Source organism: Schistocerca cancellata, chromosome 1 (assembly GCF_023864275.1).
Source record: "Schistocerca cancellata isolate TAMUIC-IGC-003103 chromosome 1, iqSchCanc2.1, whole genome shotgun sequence".
NCBI classification, from domain to species: domain Eukaryota; kingdom Metazoa; phylum Arthropoda; class Insecta; order Orthoptera; family Acrididae; genus Schistocerca; species Schistocerca cancellata.
This window is the reverse complement of record NC_064626.1, coordinates 162,690,813-162,709,742: the sequence shown is the minus strand read 5'-3', so window position 1 is coordinate 162,709,742 and position 18,930 is coordinate 162,690,813. Positions and strand designations below refer to the sequence as shown.

The window sequence follows — 18,930 nt, the reverse complement described above, 5'->3', positions numbered from 1 at the left end:
TACCAGACTTTGCCCTGACTTCTCCCGAGTCGACCGCTACCGCATTAGCATACTTGAGCAACTAAGTGCAGTGATAAGTTGCTGGAACATATGAAAAATAATGAGACAGTGGCGACAGATACTAATGGAGAGGGGCCTGCAGAGGTAAGCGACGAAACGCCCTTTTCTGTTTTTGCCAAGTGAAAATACAAAAAAATAGCTCTGGGCACTATGGGACTTAACTTCTGAGGTCATCAGTCCCCTAGAACTTAGAACTATTTAAACCTAACTAACCTAAGGACAGCACAAACATCCATGCCCGAGGCACGATTCGAACCTGCGATCGTAGCGGTCGCGCGGTTCCAGACCGTAGCGCCTAGAACCGCTCGTCCACCCCGGCCGGCGTGAAAATACAATTAATAGTTAGGAGGGACAGTGAAATCCTTTAAAAGCCCTTTGTCCGCAAGATTTGAACAGTAAGAGAAACGGCGTTCGCTAGAGTAAGGTTATGAAATCACTATCACATTTTTCTCGTGGTTTACTGGTCTGAATCGCGATTATGGAAGTAATTTTTGTCAGCACTTTTTGTTAACAAGGTAGCCGGGATACAGTTAAGAATTTAAAATAATTATCAGCTCTTATTCCCAACACAATAGGATCCAGGAGGTAATGTATCTAGGACTCGAGGAAAGAAGAAAATGGAATGCAGGCATCAGCTCAAAAAAAAAAAAAAAAAAAAAGTTAGTCTTTGTTGATCAGCCATCGTAATAGCTCCTTTCCTGTGAAAAATTCTTATACTATATTTAACTTGTACTTCCGGTCGTTGATCATTTTCTAATATAATCGTATTGTGGATATAAATTAATCTATAGAAAAACAAAGGAATATCGTTTCTGTTTGGGTCGGGTTTTGGCACATGCTAACGGAGTGGCCAGCGTCGGTGAAATACTGTACAGCGATCACTGTTCTTTGAACACAGTCCGCGGTGCAAATTGCATACCTTTACGGCGTCGATGAAACGGCCGATCGTGCGAGCCCCCACCGCCACAACCAGGAAACGCACCCTGACCTCCTGCACAGCAGCCGTCGCGGAGCGAGTGACACAGACCGACGCGCACGGGTTGTTTTTATCTGCCCGAGTCCCTCATAATTGGCCAGCTGAGGCGGTAAACACTGCCGAGATGCTATCTGCTGTTTTCGGAACACTTCGAGTGCTGACCAACTAAACATCAAACGCGAATTGCAGGTGGAAACGTCCGGCAATTTCCCGCGGGACGTTTCGTCCTGGTGACTACCGTCGGTAAGTGCTAACTGCGCTTCGCGATAGTGTTACGCGAGAGTAAGGACCGAGATGTTGTAGTTATTCAATGGAGATTTCCGTCAGCTTCACCCCGAAAAGTTCTTAAATGAAAGGCCAGGGCTGTTTTCATCAACGCCTTGGGCGTAAGAGTAAACTTGTTGCCTCCTTCTGCGGCGGCGTAGGCGATTAGTGGTCCGTCAGCCTTCTCATCCATCTTCCTCTTGCGTCATGTGTAACAGTCTAAAGGCGGGCGCGCTACGTACGATCGGTGCGTTTCAGCGAGTCTGTCACAACCTACTGTTGAGACACAAGCCGGGACATACACGTACTCTTAAATATCGAATGGACACTGAAGACAGCTCATCTTAGCTGTTGGGACATATCGGGATATTCACAATCGAGAGGCGACCCAGTACGTGGAGGCCTGGTAAGTTCTATATCCACTTTCTGCCAGCAACTGTCCCGTGCATCGCGGAGAGCACTTTGTACCACAGCTAGTCTCTTTCCCTTTGCTGTTCCACTTATAAATGGAGCACGGAGAACTTGATTGCCGGTATGAGGCTGTAACAATGGGAGGTTGTAACAATGGAAAATTGTACTGAAATGCAGGAGGATCTGCAACGAATTGACGCATGTTGCAGGGAATGGCAATTGAATTTCAATGTAGATAAGTGTAATGTGCTGCGAATACATAGAAAGAAAGATCCTTTATCATTTAGCTTGTGGTGTGCGTACTGTAAGACTTTCGGTACACACACCATCAGATTATTTGACTTGTCGCTTCAACGAAGTAGGCGAGTGTCAGCAATATGTCTCGTGGTCTTATCGTGGCGTGTTTATCTTCTGCCATTAGGTCAGACGATAGAAATGCCACTTGCACGCTTAGAGTAGCAGATTGCCAGTGACCAACTTTAAACAGAACTTGATTAATTTTCACATACATTTACTAAAATAATAAAAAGCATAGACATTACATAACTTGATTCTGGATGCTGTTTACAATTGACAATCTGAAGTTCCTTTGGTCTTGGTACGGTAATCTTATTCTCACATATCTCTGATACTTGACAAAGTGTCTATACATTTATCTTCATGGCTATGTACGGGAATATGGTAATCTTATTAGGCGCAGACTGAAACTTGAATATAGACTGGTACAGACAAATGCAGACTGGTACAGACTGGTGCAGACAAATGCAGACTGGTTAATCGGAGGTCTGTACACTCGTTATAATCCCTCGCGCGTTCAGCTATCACTGCGTGAGCGTGATCCGCGAGGAGAAAATGTTCTACGTTAGCAGCAATCTCATTGGCTGCGTTACACATTAATATGCGGATCGGCGGAAGCAGAATTTGGTCCGTCTCTAAGGCAGCGCCATCTCGTAGTGCGGAGACGGACGAGCGCTGCGCCTGCGCTGTTGTGCTTAGCGGGTCGCGCTCTAGTGGGAAAGTTGTGTACGCGCTGACTTCGGGGAACTATGTACACAACATAGCTACAATATAGCAGGTCAGCAACTGGAAGCAATTAATTCCGTAAATTATCTGGGAGTAGGCATTAGGAGTGATTTAAAATGGAATGATCATATAAAGTTGATCGTCGGTAAGGCAGAAGCCATACTGAGATTCATTGGAAGAATTCTAAGGAAATGCAATCCGAAAACAAAGGAAGTAGGTTACAGTACACTTGTTCGCCCACTGCTTGAATATTGCTCACTGGTGTGGGATCCGTACCAGATAGGGTTGATAGAGGAGATAGAGAAGATCCAACGGAGAGCAGCGCACTTCGTTACAGGATCATTTAGTAATCGCGAAAGCGTTACGGAGATGATAGATAAACTCCAGTGGAAGACTCTGCAGGAGAGACGCTCAATAGCTCGGTACGGGCTTTTGTTGTATCGAGAACATATCTTCACCGAGAAGTCAAGCAGTATATTGCTTCCTCCTACATATATCTCGCAAAGAGACCATGAGGATAAAATCAGAGAGATTAAAGGCCACACAGAGGCATACCGACGATCTTTCTTTCCACGAACAATACGAGACTGGAATAGAAGGGAGAACCGATAGAGGTACTCAAAGTACCCTCCGCCACACACCGACAGGCGGCTTGCGGAGTATGGATGTAAATATAGATGTAGATGCCTCTGTGTGACCCATAATCTCTCTTTTTCTTCCTTATGGCCCTTACGCGAGCTGAACACTGGAGGCATCAGAATCATTCTGCAATCTGTCGCCAATTCTCGTTCTCTAAGATTCATCAATAGCGTCTGGCGAAAAGATTGTCTTGCCACCACTTAGTATTCCCCTCTAATTTACAGAGCATTTCCGTAACATTTCCGTACCAATCGGTATAAACTCTAGCAGCAAATGACTGAAATATATCGATGTCTTCGTTAATGTGAACTGTTACGGAATCTGAGCATTCGAGTAATACTCGAGCTCAGTTCGCACAAGCGTTCTGTCCACCGTCTACTGTGTAGGCTCTATATTTTTCCAGAATTCTCCCCGTAGCTCATAGGCGGCCATTCGCTTTCCCTGCAACTGACATTAATTGCTCGTTGCATTTCATGGCGAATGTCTCTCCTAATCAGTCACATTAACTTACGTTTATCTGCATTTAAAACAAGATATGAAACTTAATGAGAGACGCTCTGAGACCTTGCAAACTGTATTTTTCCTTCACTCCACGTACTGCCCCCATGATCGATGATGATTAACAATAGTGGTACAGCGACGGTCGATCAGTAGATAGTCGGTTCAGATTATGGGATGTTTTCCGAAAATTGGAGGGGAGGTGGTGGCGTGAAGGTCCCGGTAACCAGATTGCGGTTCAGTAGCCTGGAATGAACCCCAGATCAGTTCCCAGCGTCTTTCCGAGTGAGGTCATATACACTGCTGACAGTTATAATTCCATTAGAGGGGCCGTTTTCGCTTAATACTCTCCCACAGATTTTTTGAGTAGGGCATGCGAAATGCTTTCTCACAGACTTACAACCTTACTCTTAGCTAATAATCACAATTAAGAACAGCAATACAATCAACATAAGACACCGTACTTACATTCATATCTTCCAAACAATCAATATCGCAATTCGTACGATATCTAATCAGCTATGGCGTCACAATAACACGAGTGCCTATACGGTGGTCTAACGACCATTCAGGGCTTCCAGACGCAACACCATACACGTGTTAACAATTAGGAGCATTTAATGTCTGTTGCATGCGACTTTCCACGTTCGGAAGGCAACATTCCTGTCTATAAAGACTGCTGAAAACATTTGGATTTCCTATGTGTTAGGAAGAGAGTCCCAAACGAATCTTTTGGGAACTTCTACTTAACTTTCGTGTAATAGTCTAACAGCCTATAGAAAGGATGAATTGGTGCAGTTCTAAACTCAGCCGGCCGCGGTGGTCTAGCGGTTCTGGCGCTGCAGTCCGGAACCGCGGGACTGCTGCGGTCGCAGGTTCGAATCCTGCCTCGGGCATGGGTGTGTGTGCTGTCCTTAGGTTAGTTAGGTTTAAGTAGTTCTAAGTTCTAGGGGACTTATGACCTAAGATGTTGAGTCCCATAGTGCTCAGAGCCATTTGAACCATTTTTTCTAAACTCATAGCGAGGGAAGTCGCGTACAAATTCTGTTGTAACATCACAAAATGCTCAAAGCCCAACTGACATACGGATTTAAAATTTTCCTGCGATTCTAAGGAAACTACAGGAAAATTTTAAAGCAATTTGTCGTTGGGGCTTTGAACATGTACTTGTATAAATTGCACAAGAAATCATAACGTATGTCGATCCAGTAGTGTAATCATCAAGCATCTAAAGGTAGGTAACACACTTCTTCTAACAGAAATTTTGTTAACTAAATTAGCGAATCCAGAGAAAAAACTTCAGGTTAATTTTATTAACAATATATTGGCTAAAATAAGTAGCAACAACTACATTCATATCTTCCAAACAATCAATATCACAATTCGTGTCATATCTTATCAGCTATGACATCACAATAACACGAGTGTCTATACGGTGGCCTGACGACCAATCAGGGCTTCCAGACGCAACACCATACACGTGTTAACAATTACGAGCACAAATTGTTTTGAAATTTTTCTGTAGTTTCCTTAGAATCGCAGAAAAATTTTAGATCAGTTTCTCAGTTGGGCTTTGAGCATTTTGTGATGTTACAGCAGAATTTTTGCGGCGACTTCCCTCGCTACGAGTTCAGAACTGCACCAATTCATCCTTTCTATAGGCTGTTAGACTATTACACGAAAGTTAAGTAGAAGTTAAAAGATTCGTTTGAGACTCTCTTCCTAACACACAGAAAAGCCAGTCTTTATAGACAGTAATGTTGCCTTCCGACCGTGGAAAGTCATATGTAACATACATTAAGTGCTCGTAACTGCTAACACGTTTATGGTGTTGCGTCTGGAAGCCCTGAATGGTCGTTAGGCCACCGTATAGGCACTTGGTTATTGCGAGGAGCACGTACAGCTTGTTGATGCCTGCCGACGTACACAAGTGACTCAAATACGTGTTGCTAATAAAGAAACGTAAATAATGACATATTAACGTAGTGACTGGCTGCCGAACGCTTACATAACCTTCATTATAACACAGTCACGAATAAACAATGACAGTCAAGAGGCTGCTCAAAGTACAATCTTTTTTATCTTGAATTAGGTGGCCCAAATTACTGCAGGCGAATATGTGGGAGATTTCTTGAATTAAGTCGTCAATGATTTCTTCCCAGTCTCTTCAAGACCCATGCTCATTGGTATCTAATATTACGGCAACAAACGGAAATTTTGCAAGGTTGCGTTTATTTTGTCACAAAACAGTATGAACAGGTGGTAGTGAAGTAGAAAAAATGTAAAGAATACAGAACGTAAACAACTGCAACACGCATAACGGTAGACGAAAATGTTCTCTGATTTTTCGCCGGCCGCTGTGGCCGAGCGGTTCTAGGCGCTTCAGTCCGGAACCGCGCTGCTGCTACGGTTGCAGGTTCGAATCCTGCCTCGGGCATGGATCTGTGTGATGTCCTTAGGTTAGTTAGGTTTAAGTAGTTCTAAGTCTAGGGAACTGATGACCTCAGATGTTAAGTCCCATAGTGCTTAGAGCCATTTGAACCACTTTTGCACTTTGTGATTCACACAAGTCTGTTAAAAATGACCTCAGATGTTAAGTCCCATAGTGCTTCGAGCCATTTGAACCACTTTTGCACTTTGTGATTCACACAAGTCTGTTAAAAATAAGACGGATGAAGTTCCCAAAACTCTTTAACAATCTTGATAAAGTGTGACGAAATCACATTGGAGTATACAGCGACCCAGTGTTCAAAATATGTGTAACTGAAAACAAATTTTATGCCTCAGATAGTCCTTTATTTTCTGACTAGTTTCGATCTACGAAGTCATCATCAGATGTGTCTAAAAAGAAACAAAGAACGTATAAAATTATCAATAAAAGCATTACGATAGCGTACAACATTATTGGTAATACCGTTAAAGTACGTGACGTATAGCAAGCAGCTAGAGGAAAATACATCTGTTTTTCTGAACTACTTAACAAAACAGAAAATAACTTGCAGCCAAGATAGGCATTATTATCAAAAGAAGAAATAAAACGTAATAACACCGTCAGGGCCTCACATACCGATGATGATGGTCCCTCCGTTGGAAGAACACATTAAGATTCACGGATCCTCGATGCTATTCCTTAGGAGATGAATAACGTCACAACCAGGCTCAACACTTCTTCTTTCTTTTATTCCGTCAGCAAACATACTGAGATGAACATAACGGTACACTGGACACCCACTCTAATAGCCACCCATACTACAGAGCTAGGCATCTCGTACGTCATCCACAGTCAAACCTGGCGAACTGTCTAGATTGCGTTCAGACGAAAGACTTGGCTCAGCCCATGGGCCGCATGAAACACTTACTGTTACTTAAAACTAATGACAAATCCTTCCAGCCCGAGCATCTTCTCAGCGCTGTCACCTTCAGTTAATGCTATCACAACAAGAAACTGAATATTCCGCCTTTACTGTGAAACAAGTTACGAGTATGACAGATATAAGAAATAGATAGACACACGCTTTCAAATATTGTTCTATCAGTCTGAGTGACTGTATTGAGGATCGAGTACCATCTACGAGCCGGCCGCTGTGGACGTACGGTTCTAGGCGCTTCAGTCTGGAACTGCGCGACCGCTACGGTCGCAGGTTCTAATCCTACCTCGGGCATGGATGTGTGTGATGTCCTTAGGTTAGTTATGTTTAAATAGTTCTAAGTTCTAGTGGACTGATGACCTCAGATGTTAAGTCCCATAGTGCTCAGAGCCATTTGAAACATCTATGAAAAGAACTTTCTGACGATATGTTGTTGTGGTCTTCAGTCCTGAGACTGGTTTGATGCAGCTCTCCATGCTACCCTATCCTGTGCAAGTTTCTTCATCTCCCAGTACCTACTGCGACCTACATTCTTCTGAATCTGCTGAATCTGACGATATGACTGCTGGCAAAATCGATATATTTGTCGTCTGTGTCTTTTGAAGCCGGCATTCGTGTTGAACTACACGTGCCAGTCACATTAACGTGACCACCCGTCAGAGGCCTGAATACCCACCTTTCGCAGCATAGACGTTCAGGAAGAAAGTCAGTGAGGTTCTGGAAGGTACCAACAAGGATGTGGAGCCATGTCGACTCCATTGTCGCGGCCACCTACTCTAGGTTTCTCGGTTGAAGATCGATGGCTCGATCAGTCCCATCGAGATGGCACCACAGATATTCTATTAATTTCGGCGAGTTTGGTGGCCAGTGGAGTACTGTAAACTTATTTGGTGTTCTTCGGATCGCGCGCGTACACTGCAAGCTGAGTAACACTTTGCATTGTCCTGCTGGTGGATGCCATCGTGCTGAGGAAAAAACAAACTACATGTAGGGATGGCATAGTCCCAGAAGACAGATTTATACTTATGTTGATCCATCCGGAATGATGCCACGAAAACATTCCCCAGACCGTAACGCTCCATCATCCGTCCTGGACCCTTCCGACAATTGCTACACGCCAACGACCATGTGCCCGGTGGAGCATAAAATGTTCAAATGTGTGGGAATTCCTAAGGGACCAAACTACTGTTGGCATTGGTCCCTAGACTTACACACTACTGATACTAACTCATGCTAAGAACAACACACACCCCCATGCCCGAGAGAGGATTCGAACCTCCGGCGGGAGGGGCCGCGCAATTCGTGACGCGCCGAGGTGGAGCATATAAGGTGATTCATCCGAAAAGGCCATCTGTCACCACTCAATGGACGCCCAGTTGCGATAATGGCGAGAAAATTCCAACCTTCTTTGCTGATGAACATCAGTCACCATGGGTGAATGAGCCAGGCGGCAGCTGCCGAGGCCCATACGCAGCAACGTTCGCTGAACAGTTGTTGAGAAGACACTGCTGGTAGCCCCTTGATTCATCTGTGCGATTAGTTGCTCAAGAACTGCAAGTCTATTCGCCAGTACACATCTCCGCAGCCGTCATTCACCCCTGTCATCTATGGCCCTTTTTGCGACAGTTACCGTGGCGTCAGTTTAGGGTAGCGCCATTTTGCTGTGTACGGTGTACTTTAACCAGGGCGGTACGCGAACGATTTACAAACTCAGCCGTTTCGGATATGCTTACAACATTGGACCGAAAGCCAACGATCATCTTGTTTTGGACGTCAGCTACACCGCTCCGTTTGCGCATTACAGCGACTCCACTTTTACCCACGTCCCCCGGACACGCTTTATACCCGTATACTGTAGTGCCGTACCTGCTATCTGAGTGGTTGTTTTACGTTGAGGCCGAATATAGACGGTGGTCACATTAATGTGTCTGGTCTGTGTAGTCATCAGTGTGTGTGTTGAGCTCCTTGACATCGACATCGAGTCGTATACCGTCGCCTGATGTCACCTTCTTCCTTTTGCTACAGATTCATCGTAACTGAAAAACAGCAACACGGTTCATGCAGAGTCAATGTAGTCATCAACAGCAGAAAAAGGTAATGGAGAGTTCTCTGCACTAGAATTCCTAAGAGATATGAAGATTTATACATGCATAGACCCCTTGATGAGTGATGATAACCATGAAGCATGACATGTACGAGGTGTCTTCAGAAAATAACGGGAATTTCTGTTTTCCGGAAAGAATTTTATTTATTACTTTTTGTATCAATGTCATCTCCTTCAAAACAGTCCCAATCAGACATTAGACAACTGCGCCAGCGCTTTACAATCCTCATAACACTTCTAGAATTCGATATTTCGAATAACTTTGAGCTCCATCGGGCTGACATTTTGAATTCATCTGTGCTTGCAAAACAACTGTTTTTTAAGGTTTTTCTTATTTTTAGGAACAGAAAAAATTCACATTGGCCGTGCCTGGTAAATACAGAGCCTGAGGCGACATTGTTGTTGTTGTTGTCTTCAGTCCAGAGACTGGTTTGATGCAGCTCTCCATGCTACTCTATCCTGTGAAAGCTTCTTCATCTCCCAGCACCTACTGCAACCTACATCCTTCTGAATCTGCTTAGTGTATTCATCTCTTGGTCTCCCTCTACGATTTTTACCCTCCACGCTGCCTTCCAATACTAAATTGGTGACCCCTTGATGCCTCAGAACATGTTCTACCAACCGATCCCTTCTTCTAGTCAAGTTGTGCCACAAATTTCTCTTCCCCCAATTCTATTCAGTACCTCCTCTTCAATTATGTGATCTACCCATCTAATCTTCAGCATTCTTTTGTAGCACCACATTTCGAAAGCTTCTATTCTTTTCTTGTCCAAACTATTTATCGTCCATGTTTCACTCCATACATGGCTAAATTCAAACAAACAACAAAGTTTGAGCAGATACTTACCTTACTGCAAAAGTCAGAAACACAAGCGAACTCCTTATCGATCTTTCGACATTATGGCAAGATCTCGCCATGCACTATGTCGTTAAAATCGAAGAACACAATGAACATAACATCTGCGAGGGGCGTTCAATAAATAATGCAATACTTTTTTCTCGTCCAGTTTGTGTTTAAAAAAATGCGGAATTTGTGTGGCGCATCGCGGAATAGTCCTGCTTCAGCTCCGATAGTTTCGTAAAGTCCCGATAGGTAGTGGCATTATATGTAGCTTTCAAAATGGCGTCTGTAACGAAGATGCGTTTCAAGCAGACAGCTGTCATGGAGTTCCCTGTGGCGGGAAACCAGAGCATCGCAGATATTCATGAGAGCTTGCACAGTGTGTACGGAGACCTGGCAGGGAACAAAAGCACGGTGTGTCGTTGGGCGAGGCGTCTCTCATCATCACAACAAAGTCTCGTAAACCTATATCTGCCGCGTGCCGTCCGGCCGCACACAGCCGTGACTCCTGCAGTGCTGGAACGTGCGGACACTCTCATTCCAGGTGACTGACGGATCACAGTCAAACACCTCGCTCCTCAACTAGGCGTCTCTGTTGGTAGTGCTGACTCATTCGTCTACCAGTTGGGACACTCAAAGGTGTGTGCCCGTTGCGTTACTCGCCGCCTAACAGAAGACCACAAACAGTAACGAAGTACTATTTGTGCGACTCCCATCTGTTTGGCCTAATGAAGGATGCATTCCGCGGGAAGCAGTACGTGTGTGATGGGGAGACTATCGATGCCGCAAGACGCTAGCTCCACGTCGACCAAGAGTGATACCATGCAGGTACACAGGCCCTTCCAGTAAGGTGGCACAACGCCGTCGCATTGAACGGAGATTATGTTGAAAAATAGAGTTTTGTCACTAAAGGAGCGGGGAATAATATGGTATTGGAATCCCGAATAAAACCAACCAGCTTTCAGAAAAAAATGTGTTGCGTTACTTATCGAAGGCCCCTCATACATTTGATCGTGCTCATCGAGATTTTTTAGATCTTGGCGACATTGGATGCTTTCACTGGAACCACTGAGCCGTAGCAAACCCATGATTTATCACTCACTACGACACGTTTCAGTAGTTCTGCATCGTTACTAACTTCATCTAGTGATCCTGAGCAACCAGCTTTCTCCGCTGTTTTTATTCGAAATTCGACAGCTTTGATATATATACTGAAGAACCAAAGAAACTGGTACACCTGCCTAACATCGTGTAGGACCACCACGAGTACGCAAAAGTGCCGCAGCACGACGTAGCATGGACTGGACTAATGTCTGAAGTAGTGCTGGAGGGAACTGACACCATGAGCCCCGCAGGGCTGCCCATAAATCCGTAAGAGCACGAAGGAGTGGAAATCTCTTCTGAACAGCACGTTGCAAGGCATCCCAGATGTGCTCAATAATGTTCATGTCTGAGAAGTTTTGTGGCCAGCGGAAGTGATTAATCGCAGAAAAGTGTTCCTGGAGCCACTCTGTAGTAATTCTGGATGTGAAGGGTGTCGCATTGTCCTGCTGGAATTGCCCAAGTCCGTCGGAATGCACAATGGATATGAATGGATGCAGGTGGTCAGACAGGATGCTTACGTACGTGTCACCTGTCAGAGTCGTATCTACACGTATCAGGGGCCCCATATCACTCCAGCTGCACAAGCCCCACACCATTAGAGAGCCTCCACCAGCTTTGAACAGTCCTCTGGTGACATGCAGGATCCATGGATTCATGAGGTTGCCTCCATAACCGTACACTTCCTTCCGCTCGATACAATTTGAAACGAGACTCGTTCGACCAGGCAACACGTTTCCAGTCATCTTGAGTCCAATGTTGGTGTTTATAGGCCCCAGGGGAAACGTAAAGCTTTGTGTCGTGCAGTCATCAAGGGTACACGAGTGAGCCTTCGGCCCCGAAAGCCCATTCGATGATGTTTCGTTAGAATGATTCGCACGCTGACATTTGTTGACGGCTCAGCACTGAAATCTGCAGCAATTTGCGGAAGTGTTGTGTTTCTGTCATGCTGAACGATTCTTTTCAGTCGTCCCTGGTCCCATTCTCGCAAGATCTTTTTCCTGCAGCAACGATGTAGGGGATTTGACGTTTTACCGTATTCCTGATATTCACTGTACTCTCATGAAATGGTCGCACGGGAAATTCCCCACTTCATCGCTACTTCGGAGGTACTGTGTCCCATCGTTCATGCGCCGACTATAACATCACGTTCAAACTTACTTAAATCTTGATATCCTGCCATTGCAGCAGCAGTAACCGATCTAACTGCAGCGCCAGACCCTTGTCTTATAAAGGCGTTGCCGAACGCAGCGCCGTATTCTGCCTGTTTACATATCTCTATATATGAATACGCATGCCTATACTACACTCCTGGAAATTGAAATAAGAACACCGTGAATTCATTGTCCCAGGAAGGGGAAACTTTATTGACACATTCCTGGGGTCAGATACATCACATGATCACACTGACAGAACCACAGGCACATAGACACAGGCAACAGAGCATGCACAATGTCGGCACTAGTACAGTGTATAGCCACCTTTCGCAGCAATGCAGGTTGCTATTCTCCCATGGAGACGATCGTAGAGATGCTGGATGTAGTCCTGTGGAACGGCTTGCCATGCCATTTCCACCTGGCGCCTCAGTTGGACCAGCGTTCGTGCTGGACGTGCAGACCGCGTGAGACGACGCTTCATCCAGTCCCAAACATGCTCAATGGGGGACAGATCCGGAGATCTTGCTGGCCAGGGTAGTTGACTTACACCTTCTAGAGCACGTTGGGTGGCACGGGATACATGCGGACGTGCATTGTCCTGTTGGAACAGCAAGTTCCCTTGCCGGTCTAGGAATGGTAGAACGATGGGTTCGATGACGGTTTGGATGTACCGTGCACTATTCAGTGTCCCCTCGACGATCACCAGTGGTGTACGGCCAGTGTAGGAGATCGCTCCCCACACCATGATGCCGGGTGTTGGCCCTGTGTGCCTCGGTCGTATGCAGTCCTGATTGTGGCGCTCACCTGCACGGCGCCAAACACGCATACGACCATCATTGGCACCAAGGCAGAAGCGACTCTTATCGCTGAAGACGACACGTCTCCATTCGTCCCTCCATTCACGCCTGTCGCGACACCACTGGAGGCGGGCTGCACGATGTTGGGGCGTGAGCGGAAGACGGCCTAACGGTGTGCGGGACCGTAGCCCAGCTTCATGGAGACGGTTGCGAATGGTCCTCGCCGATACCCCAGGAGCAACAGTGTCCCTAATTTGCTGGGAAGTGGCGGTGCGGTCCCCTACGGCACTGCGTAGGATCCTACGGGCTTGGCGTGCATTCGTGCGTCGCTGCGGTCCGGTCCCAGGTCGACGGGCACGTGCACCTTCCGCCGACCACTGGCGACAACATCGATGTACTGTGGAGACCTCACGCCCCACGTGTTGAGCAATTCGGCGGTACGTCCACCCGGCCTCCCGCATGCCCACTATACGCCCTCGCTCAAAGTCCGTCAACTGCACATACGGTTCACGTCCACGCTGTCGCGGCATGCTACCAGTGTTAAAGACTGCCATGGAGCTCCGTATGCCACGGCAAACTGGCTGACACTGACGGCGGCGGTGCACAAATGCTGCGCAGCTAGCGCCATTCGACGGCCAACACCGCGGTTCCTGGTGTGTCCGCTGTGCCGTGCGTGTGATCATTGCTTGTACAGCCCTCTCGCAGTGTCCGGAGCAAGTATGGTGGGCTGATACACCGGTGTCAATGTGATCTTTTTTCCATTTCCAGGAGTGTAGTTTCTCTGGCGCTTCAGTGTATTTTTCTGCCACTTGTTTCGTGATCAAAACATAATAAAAAATTTCGTGGCATGAGCCAGTTGATGTACCAACGTCATCAGCTACTTCTCCGTTCGTGATTCGGTAATCATGCACATTGATTTCTTTCGTTTTTTTTCACGATTTTATCGGTTGATAGTGGTCTAGATTGTCCAGGGCTTTCATCCTCTTCAACGTTCCCATTGCCTTCTCTGAAACGCTTATACTACTTGGAAACCCTTTTTATACACAGCACACTCACTATGAGCATTATTTAACATATCCAAACATTTCTAACACTTGGCTGCGCTTTATTCGGTTCTTATAGTAAAATTTAATGCAAACTATCTGATCCAATTCTATACAAAATAAACATTCGCCGACAATACGTAAACACATATAACTTTTTAGACAAGTGACAAGAGACTAAATATCGGATGTGGCTAACAAAAAATGGTTCAAATGGCTCTGAGCACTATGGGACTCAACTGCTGAGGTCATTAGTCCCCTAGAACTTAGAACTAGTTAAACCTAACTAACCTAAGGAAATCACAAACATCCATGCCCGAGGCAGGATTCGAACCTGCGACCGTAGCGGTCTTGCGGTTCCAGACTGCAGCGCCTTTAACCGCACGGCCACTTCGGCCGGCTGTGGCTAACACTACGCACTTACTGTTCAGACATCTTCACCAGCACAAAAATAAATAAAAAGTCGCGCGAATTAAATTGCGAAATTACAAAATCCCTCGTTTACCCTTGTGTATTTGCCATTCGAGTTTATAGTCAAAGATGGAGAAGTTTCAAAATGGAGACGGGGGACGTTTCCTTGATCTGTATTTATCTTTATTTGGTCTAACTCACGGTGGTCTGGTGTTTTCATTTTTCTTTTGTCCGTAGGGTATTGTCACATTTTCATCGTGTTTTACTATCGCATGAGCGATAGGCCTATTAGTCACTAATACTACAGCTGGGTTTCGTGAATGTAGTGTCAGTGCTGCAGTTAGCTAATTATGCACAACATAGGTCAGAAAGAAGGTTATCAAAGCCCTTCGAGTTCACTGTTACTCCTTCTGCAGAACATTAATGATGGAAGCTTCCTGGTAGAAGAACAAACACAGAGATGGAGGTCATCAATAACCGAACAAAGCTTCTACACGTGTTGACGAACGACTACAGAATCGGTCATGGCCGTTGAAGTTAAGTGTTCCGTCGACATGGAAATCGTTAGTGACGGAAACAGCCCCTCGGAAAACAAACAATATTATTGAGTCAATTGAATCACATTAACTAAAATGAATAGGTTGATGTTTATGAAATCAGTGAAGATGCACTGAGTTGAAATGATATCAGTGAACACCGGTGAAATATGAGAATCCCTGTCAAAGAGGAACACAAGCACGGATCACCTAGTTTTCGCGAGCATTCGCTTTAACCATGGGCTGCCTAAACACCCCTCTTCGTCTGGCTCAAACTTTTTTTGGTCATTAATATTTCCACTTATGATTTCCGACCACTACTAGCAGAGGGTTTACCAGGGGGTATGTGGGACGGATTTAGTGAAGGATCGTGAGTTACTCTGCCGTAAGCCATGCATATCAATTGAATTAAACTCGCCGAAATGAAATAAAACTATTGATGGAGACGAAAACAAATTGTGACTACTGAAAATTTTGTGCCAGTCCTGATCGGGCATAAATTTTCTTGTCACGACGTATTCGAAAGGTCATTAAGGTCACACGGCAGAATCCATTTAAATGTCCCACTATATCTATATTCCACGAATAATTCCGGAGTGCTCACAAGAGGGTACTCCTCACTGAAGCGTCCTGTATACGCTCCATTCAAGAAAGAAGGGTGGAAAGACTAACTGCTTGTTTGCCTCTTAATGAGCTGCAGTCAACGTTATCTTATCTAGTCGACGCCTTTCGTGCCCCATGTTAGTCTAATCTGACACTGTTCCCACATTCGCGAACAATATACCCGAGGGTAGTGTAAGCCCGATGCAAGCACACTGTTTCGTAGACTAATTAATTACCACGTGATATTTTTGGAACTACGGTTTCCGATTTTAACCCTTTTTTTACGAAATGAATATGGTTTCAGTGAACACTGCCATCGGTAGAACACCACATGCTTCTCTTTTCTTATGCTGCATTGATTTTCTGTCAGGCCATAATATGTACATCAACATGTCGCTTTGTAAGTTTTAAATGAAGCGCTTGAAGGTGAGCAGTTACAGCAAAAGTACGATTTCTTGGCGTCAAATAGTGACGTAGAAAAGCAGTCAAACCTGTACCTCATTTTCGTGGAAGTAAAGCAAGACTGAAGGAGTAGTACATGAGCCGAAATATGTCTCGGTTTCAAAACAAAAGCGAAGAGCTGGAAGTTTTGAGGAAGGCAGCGTTGTATAAACCATTGTTCATAGGCACATCTATTCCCATGAGGTTACTTATAAACCGTCTTGATTGCAATTTTTTTTTTATTCATGTGACCGGTTTCGGTTCATTCAGAACCATCTTCAGATCTGATATTTCAGTTACATGACGCAGCATGTGAAAGTTGCAGGATTTGGACGGGTTACTCATGTAACTGAAATATCAGATCTGAAGATGGTTCTGAATGAACCGAAACCGGTCATATGAGTAAAAAAAAATTGCAATCAAGACGAATTATAAGTAACATTATAAAATCACTGATTGCTGCTATCCCATCAGACATTATGTCTGTTTTTGCAAAATATTCCCATGAGCTTGATCTTTTAGTCTAAAACGCCTTTGTTTTGGTGTTTAGTGAAGAAATCAGTTTAACATTTGTCCAATCAGCGGACTGTACGTTTTTCATAGTAGGAGAGGATGTTTCAAATATATTTCGTCGTACGTTCCTTTATCCGTGAAATGTCGGACATGAAAATCTGGTAAATTATTATTAAAATTTTTTTGTACTATAACCAGTTTCAGGATATCCAATCCTATTCACAAATGGCCACATACACATCGAGAAACTGGTCATATCACGAAAAAATATATAAATGAAGCATATGCGGAAAAAATTTCATATCCAATAACAGTACTGCTGCAGACCCAAACTCATAATGCAGAAGACCAAATGCGAAACTTATACTAACTGTGAACATCAGTGGTCCAAGCGTATATTCCTGGAGCGCGATGATGATAATAATTATACTGATCATGCTGATTTCATAGCGTCAACGTCATGTTTATGAGCACCTTTGCTGAACGTGAATGCATGCATGCGTTTTGTGAACTGAGAAACAAATTCTTTCCTTACAAAAATTGTTGCTGTCATGGCTTGCCATAGAAATATGCTAGCAGCTATGTTTGACACCGTGTAGCAGTGTCAAAAATGGGCGGCCCCTCTGAACCAGACCTGAGGTTAGAACTGAACCCTCCCCAGTGCGGATAAATACTGTAGCAGGTTAAACATTACATTGTACTAGCGAACCTAAAACACGCATAAAAGTTTGTTTTTTAAATAGACAATTAAAATTATGTATACAATTCAAAACAATACACATATTTTAAAAAAGGATGAAAATATGTATTGTTTACTTGCATTTCACGGCTGTCGCTCCAGCATTTGCCCTCTGCATTACCATCATCCCTGCGAGGAAGGGGGACGGGATGCACTGTAATGCTGTCAGTCCAGACTCATACCATCACCATATCTGTGCTTTTCTGTTGTTTTTGCTGTTTTGATCGATTAAGCAGCCCTATTTAGTTTTATCTATGTCACCGACTCGTGTCAGAGATAATTTTTAAAAATATTTTCGATCAGAGAAAACTACAGTAACTAGAAACGATTTATTTCTGTTATAATTGTGGATCTGCATGGACGTAAAAACAAAAGATAACGAACAGTTTAAATATTCCCGGCTCCAAAAAGGAAATGTAGACATCTTGCTGAGCTATATAGCGGGCACGGATGTTTGTATTCAAATACCAAAAATTGTTCCCTGAGTTGTACAAGATTTTCAGCTGCTACCGATATCCAGAAAGGAGTAACATTCATCCGCTCCTAAGAAAAGAAAATATGAGTTGTCTGCCGACTCTGAGTAGCGGTTTAGGATGTGAAATCTCGCAGTTATATACAATGGGGATATTGTCAACTTAAAATTTGCTTCGTGAAATGAGGCTTAGCTGGATAAAAGCACAAAAACTTTTCTGCTGACAGCTGCGGCTACACGGCACAGTCTGTTACTGACTCACACACTCCCCATATACACTCCTGGAAATGGAAAAAAGAACACATTGACACCGGTGTGTCAGACCCACCATACTTGCTCCGGACACTGCGAGAGGGCTGTACAAGCAATGATCACACGCACGGCACAGCGGACACACCAGGAACCGCGGTGTTGGCCGTCGAATGGCGCTAGCTGCGCAGCATTTGTGCACCGCCGCCGTCAGTGTCAGCCAGTTTGCCGTGGCATACGGAGCTCCATGGCAGTCTTTAACACTGGTAGCATGCCGCGACAGCGTGGACGTGAACCGTATGTGCAGTTGACGGACTTTGAGCGAGGGCGTATAGTGGGCATGCGGGAGGCCGGGTGGACGTACCGCCGAATTGCTCAACACGTGGGGCGTGAGGTCTCCACAGTACATCGATGTTGTCGCCAGTGGTCGGCGGAAGGTGCACGTGCCCGTCGACCTGGGACCGGTCCGCAGCGACGCACGGATGCACGCCAAGACCGTAGGATCCTACGCAGTGCCGTAGGGGACCGCACCGCCACTTCCCAGCAAATTAGGGACACTGTTGCTCCTGGGGTATCGGCGAGGACCATTCGCAACCGTCTCCATGAAGCTGGGCTACGGTCCCGCACACCGTTAGGCCGTCTTCCGCTCACGCCCCAACATCGTGCAGCCCGCCTCCAGTGGTG

At 45.1% G+C, this 18,930-nt stretch overlaps 2 protein-coding genes across 5 annotated transcripts in view; one reads left to right on the top strand and one right to left on the bottom strand.

The window, feature by feature from the left end:
- LOC126167908 (organic cation transporter protein-like) overlaps window positions 1–1,275 on the bottom strand; it is a 168,842-nt gene extending 167,567 nt beyond the window's left edge. For both annotated transcript variants that reach the window (XM_049920516.1, XM_049920515.1), the window contains exon 1: window positions 980–1,275. The gene's annotated coding sequence lies outside the window, so the exon portion shown is untranslated. The remainder of the gene's footprint in view (window positions 1–979) is intronic.
- The window catches only part of LOC126167862 (organic cation transporter protein-like), a 313,728-nt gene that overhangs the window by 28,747 nt on the left and 266,051 nt on the right, over window positions 1–18,930 (top strand). The window contains exon 1 of one of the 3 annotated variants that reach the window (XM_049920512.1): window positions 1,690–1,706. The exons of the other annotated variants lie outside the window; for them this stretch is intronic. The gene's annotated coding sequence lies outside the window, so the exon portion shown is untranslated. Of the gene's footprint in view, window positions 1–1,689; window positions 1,707–18,930 lie in introns of those variants that run through there. 3 annotated transcript variants of the gene reach the window in all.